Source organism: Pteropus medius, unplaced genomic scaffold, assembly GCF_902729225.1.
Source record: "Pteropus medius unplaced genomic scaffold, Ma_sr-lr_union100, whole genome shotgun sequence".
Lineage (NCBI taxonomy): Eukaryota > Metazoa > Chordata > Mammalia > Chiroptera > Pteropodidae > Pteropus > Pteropus medius.
Genome location: NW_024354501.1, coordinates 1,322,259 through 1,328,961, shown reverse-complemented (window position 1 = coordinate 1,328,961; position 6,703 = coordinate 1,322,259).

The following is a 6,703-nucleotide window of genomic DNA, read 5'->3' as shown; positions in this document are numbered from 1 at the left end:
CCCACGCTCCCCCGCCCCCGCCGTCGTGCGCGCGCCCCCGCTCGCGGACGCCCGGAGCTCCGGCAGAGCGCACAGCGCCCGCCTCGCCCTGCGCGGTGGACCTGGCACCTGCCCGCGGGGCAGCTGGACGCGCTGCTCGCGGGGCCCGCCCCGCGCTGTCCGCGTCCACTCCGCCCGCTGCTCACGCCTCGCTCCGGAGCCTCCCGAACTTTCTCCCACCCACCCGGCCTCGGCCCCACGGGCAAGCCCCGGCGGGTGCCCAGCACGGCCCAACGGAGCCATAGCCGGGCCCTGTGCCTTCCAGGTTCGGGGCTGCGACCGCCGCCCATGCCTCGCCTTCCCCGTGACACCTTTCCCTTCCCACGCCACCGCTGGGGATGGCTCCCCTCGCGGATTCCAGCACTGCCCCCCACTCTCTGTCCACGCTCGCATCCTCCTCTTGGTGGGACCTCGCCAAAGAATACCTTATATCACAGATGACTAATGCCATCCTCATGTAGTTCTTGACAATCATTATTTTTACTCCTAGCTTAGGACGTTTGCGTGGTTTTAAACATTACGTATATTTAATAAAACCTAGAAAATTAGTTGACTTCTTAAATTAATACACGGTAAACCTGACTTTTCAAATGTACTGTCCTGTGGTTTCTAAACACGTGTTTGGATTCCAGTAGCCACAGCGCCGTCGGCACGCGTCACTCATAGAACCCCTCCCCCCTTCCCCCCCCCCCCACTGCCGTCACCCCATCCTTGGGAGCAGTTACACTTCTCCGACCGATTCCCGCATGACCTCTGAGACGGTCTCCGGTCTCCGCTGCCGGGCTGTTGTCTTTTTGAGAATATCATATACATGGAATTACGCGACATGCAACATTTTGAAACTGACTATTCGTTCGCCATTATATTTCTGTGATTCTTCTACGTCGCGTGAATCAGTAATTCCTTTTATTGTTGGGTACAATCTCATTTTCTGTCCCACACCCTCTCTCTCCACTCACTGAAGGTTATTTGGGTGGCGTCCAATTTTTGGCGCTTGGGAACAGATAATCTATAAACACTTGCATGCAGACTTCTGTGTAGACAAAAGTTATCAAAAACCTTGGAACGCCATTACTAGGTCTTACGAGAAACTTGTTTACACGTAAAAGGAACCCTCCAGTTTTCCAGTGTCTCTACCATTTTTATAATCGCCAGCAACATGAGAGTCCCGTTTTTACTGCATTCTTCCCAGCATTTGGTATTTGAAAACACACACACACACACACACACACACACACACACACACACGACATTCTCGTAGATGTGATACTTCATATCATTTCAATTCTCTAATGAAAAGTAACGTTGAGCATCTTTTCATATCCACATTGCTATCTGTTTATCTTCTTTGGTGAGGTGTCTGTTGCCCGTGTCTTTTTCCCATTTTCAAAATGTGTATTTTTGTTTTCTCGTTGAGTTTTAAGAGTTCTTTGCATATTTTGGATAGAAGTACTTTATATGCTATGTATTTTGCAAATATTTTCTGCCAATGCGAGGCTTATCTTTTCATTCTCTTAATAGTATATTTTGCAGAGCAGGAGTTTTTAATGTTAATAATGCCTAAATTAGCAATTTTATTCTTCCATGGAAAATACTTTGGGGATTGTATCTAAAAGCATCACCAAACCCAAGGTCACATAGCTTTATGTATGTTTTTCCTTATAAAGTTTTACATCTTACATTTAAGTGTATAATCCATCTTTATTTCAATTTGTGAGGAGTAAGATCTGCGTCAAGATTTTTTTTTTTTTGCATATGTACATTCGGCAGCTCCTGCATCATTTGTTGGAAAACACTGTCCTTTCTCCCACTGAATGGCCTCTGCTCCTTTTTCGAGGATCCGTTTGACTCTATTTGTGAGGGTCTCTTTCCGGGTTCTCTCTTCTGCGATCTTGATCTATGTGTTTATTTTTTGAATAGCGCACTGCCTTGATTACTGTAGCTTTATAGCGAGTCTTGAAGTTTGTTATTCTTCAGTATTCTGCCGGCTAGTCTACGTCTCTTGCCTCTCCATGTAAACTTTAGAATCGGTCTGTGGATGTCTACAAAATAGCTTGCTCAGATCTTGATTGGGATTCCATTGAATCTATACATCAAATCTGGAAGCATTGACATCTTACCAATATCGAGTCCTCCAATCCGTGAATACGAAATCTTCTTTGAATTTTTTGGCAACGTTTCGTAGTTTCTGCAAAGAAGTCCCGTACATATTTTGTTAGATTTATATGTATTTCATTATTTTGACGCTATCGTAAATGGTGTTTTTTTAATTTCTAATTTCGATTGCTGCATTACAGGAAAGCAGTCGGCTCTTATGTATTAACCTTGTATCTTGTGACGTTGCTATATTTGCTCCAAGAGTTTTTTTTTTTTTCAAGTTGAAAAACAAATCTTTATTGTCTGGAAATATATATAGTATTATTATTGTCATCCACTAATAGAGGTAGTTTTATTCTTCCTTTCCGATCTGTGTATCTTTTCTATTATTATTATTATTATTATTATTATTATTATTATTATTATTATTATTTTGTCTCATCTTATCTTATTGGACTGGCTGGGACTTCCACTGTGATGGAGTTTACAAGTAAAGGAGGGCATCCTTGACTCGTTCCTGATTCTACATCGATGCATGTATTAACTACGGTGACAACTGTAGGCTTTTTTACACATAGTCTTTATCAAATCGAGCACGTTCCTCTCCAGTCCCAGTTTGCTGAGAGTGTTTTTCATTTTTTAAATTATGAATGGGTGTTGAATTCTGTCAGATGCGTTTCCTGCATCTACTGATGTGATCGCATAATGTTTTTTTCTGTAGCCAGTGGACGTGACGGATTTCTTGTTCGGTTTTCAAACATCGAACCGTCTTGCACGACTGGGATAAACCCCACTTAATCAGTAAGCATGATTGTTTTTACACACTGTTGGGCTCAATTTGCTAACATTTTGTTGAGGATTTTTGCATCTCTGTTCACTGGACTCATAGAATGAGTTAGCAATTTGTTAAAGACGCTGGAAAGTGGTACTATTCTTTCCTTAAATGTTCGGTAGCATTCTCTGCTGATTATTTTGGAATATTAATTATTGATTCAATTTCTTTGTAGACACAGGCCTACTTATGTTATCGTTTTGTTCTTGTGTAAATTTTTGTAGTTGTGTCTTTCAAGAAATCGGTCCGTTTCCTGTAAATTGCCAGATTTGTGGGTATAGAATTGTTCATCGTAATTCTTAATTATTCTTTTAATGTCTATGAAATCAGGAGGGATAAATCTTTCATTTCTGATTCTGACAAATTGTGTGCAATATCTGTTTTTATTGGTTATCCTGGCACAGTTTTATCAATTTTAATGACTTTTTTTTTAAATAAAAGAACCAGCTTTTGGATTTGCTAATTTTCTGTTTTCCCATTTTCAATTTCATTTGCTTCTTCTCTAATTTTTATTATTTTTTTCTTGTCCCTTTAGGCTTAAATTGATCTTCTTCCTCTAGTATAGTTAGATGGAAGCCTAAGTTGTTGATTTTTTTTCCTTTCTTCTTTTTCATTTAATGCTATAAATTTCCTTTATAAACATTGCTTTCACTGGATACCACAAAGTTTGAGTGTTATATTTTCATTGTCGTTTAGTTCGATCCATTTTAATTACTCTGGATATTTCCCCTTTGATCCAAATACATCGAGAAATGTCTATTTTCCAAATAATTTGGGACTCACAGCTATCTCTCTGTTCTTGATTTCTAGGTTAATTTGGTTTAAGAACATACTTTATATGATTTGCTTAATCTGATACGATGCGTTTTACGGCCCAGAGTGTAGTCTATGCTGGTGAACGTTCCATGCGAGCTTGGGAAGAATGCATATCAGGCTGTCCTTGGATAGAGTAATCTATAAACGTCAGTTAGAGAAAGGTGATTGATCATGGGTCACGTGACTCCCCACTGAGTTTTCTGCCTGCTGGAGCTCTCAGTTCCTTAAGAGGAATGTTGAAGTCTCTAACTATAATAGCTCATTTCTTTTTTCAGTATATCAGTTTTTTGTCTCGCATAGTCTGATGATCTGTTTTCAGGCACAAAAACGTTTAGGATTATTTTGCCTTCCGGGAGGACTGGCTTCTTTCGGACTATCTAGTTCCCTCACCTTTATCCCTGATAATTCTCCTTATTCTCAAGCCTGTTTTGGCTAAAATCAATTGGGCCACTCCAGTTTACTTTTGATTAGGGCCGGCATGCTAAATCTTTCTACATATCTTTACTTTGAACCAATCACAGATTTTAGGACTAATGTGGTCTACTTGTAGACGAGATATAGTTGGGTCTTTTTTGCTCATTCACTCTGGCAGTATCTTTTCATTGACACGTTTCGACAATTTACATTTAACATGATTAATAATATATTTGGATTATTATCAACCATGTTCGTATCTTCTTCCCATTGGTTGAACGTGGTTTAGTTTTCTGCCCTCTCTGGTTTAAGTGAGCGTTTTATGTTATTCTGCTTTATCTTCTCTCTTAGAGTATCAGTCGTATTTCTTTTAAGCATCTTTCCTGGTTGTTCTAGAGTGTACAATATACAATTTTCACTAAATCGTTTCCACCTTCGGATGGCACCCTTTAGTTTCACAGACGTCCGTGCCTGGGGACATCGCCGTCATCCATTTCGATGACCTATGAGCTATCGTCTCCCAAGACCTCGTTACTAGTATTGCTTTAAACAGTTATCTTTTAGCTCAACGAAGACAAAAGATCTTATTTTACTTTGTTTTTCCTTCGACACGCTTCTTTTCTTTATGCAGATCCCAGTTTCTGACCTATGTCAATCTTCCCTTCGTCCGAAGAAAATCAGCGTCTCGTGAAGGGCGGGTGTGATGGTGAATTTTGCCTCAACGCGTTTTCCTGTTCCCTTCACTTTAGGAGGATAGTTTTGCTGGGTATAGAATGCTAGGCTGTTTTTTTGTTTGTTTTTGTTTGTTTGTTTGTTTTTCTTAACTCTTCAATCCTTTAACTATTTCACTCTTTTCTTGCTGACATGATTTTGGCTACAATTTTTGTCTTTTTATCATTCCCTTCTCCTATACCAACCACCAACTGCAGCCCAACCCCGAACCTTGTTCTGGCTTCTTTCAAGATGCTCTTTTTCTCGGGACTTTGAAATTAGAACACGATACGCCTAGGTATATTTTGTTTCGTTTTGTTGTTTTGTTTTGTTTTATCCTGTTTGCTGTTCTTTGGGCGATGGGGTCTGTGGTTCGGTGTCTATTATTCATTTCGGAACTTTCTCAGCCGTTATCAAATGTTCCTTCTATCCTTCCCTCACTTTCTTCTACATCTGGTATTTCAATCACACGGGTTACGGTTTCGAAATTATCCCACGGTTCTCAGATGCTCTGTGCTTTTTTCCTCGTTGTTATTTATTTTGTTTTTGTGTTTCCTGCCGACCTGCAGTCAAGCTCTCTGGTTTTCCTCCGTCACCTCGAGCCCACCGATGAGCACGTTGAGATGCTCTTCATCTCCGTCACAGAGCTCTGTTTCTAGCATGTCCCTTCGTGTTTCCTCAGATTCCTGTCCCTCTGCTTCTATTACCCGTGTATTCTTGCAGGCCGTGTCCTTTTTTCGTTAGAGGCTGTTGTCAGTTAGGGTTCTTAGGAGAAATACGTAGGGCTGGATCTATTAGATAAATAGAGATAGATAAAGAAGATAGATGATAGAAGACAGACAGATGATAGATGGATAGATCGACAGACAGACAGACAGATTAGATAGAGACAGACAGACAGACAGACAGACAGACAGAAAGAGAGAGACAGAGAGCCCTTTATGGGGAAGGCGCTGATAATTTCTCGAGGATCACTCTCCCCGTCTCCTGCGGCCCAGGGGCGTCCTCCTCGGATTGTAGCTGGAGAGCCCGGAGGAATTCCTGGAGACCTGCCGCAGGCAGGCGACTTGTGACCACTGGGGGCATAGGGCTTTTAGGAGTTGGGTGGCTTCTGTGGGAGCAGAAGGGACTTTGGAGTCATGGTGCCAGCGTCGCATGGGGGGCGGACACCGAGGCTAAAACAGGCCGTGTCCAGGACAGCGACGGGGGTGGCCGGCGGGAGCGGCACGCTGGTGGCGGAGCTCGGGGCGCCCCCTCTACGCCGGGGTCCTTCCCTGCAGCCCGAGGGCCTCGTCCGGCTCAGGGCTGGGCGGCCCCCACCTGGCCGCTCGCCCGGGCCCCGTGCGCGGGGTCCACGCTGCGGAGCCCGCGTCCCTTGGGAAGCAGCTAGACGCCGGACGCTGGTCCCCGCGCCAACGCCACGCGGGCTCGCAGCTGCGCCCCACCAACGGTGGCCTCTCCGTGGACGCAAAGCCCAGCCGCCAGCGCCAGCGCCTCTGTCGCCTTCGGTCACGCCCGCCGCGTTACGCAGCGTTTTCTGCCCGGCGGGGCGCGCAGGGTTAGCCTCCCGCTGCGTTAACGGGGGGCTCTCCCTGTGTGCCCGGCCCACGGCCACCTGGGGGCCCGGGAGGGTGCGGGCGACGAGCCGGGAGCCCCCCAGCACCTCGAGCTCCCCGGAGCGGGCGTGGGCTGCGGGATGGCGCTCACCCCGGCCTGCGGCCGACCGCGTGTCCTTTCGCTCTTTTCCTCTTGGTGGAATTGTCTTCTGAGCGTTTCCTTCACTAGAGCACGTGG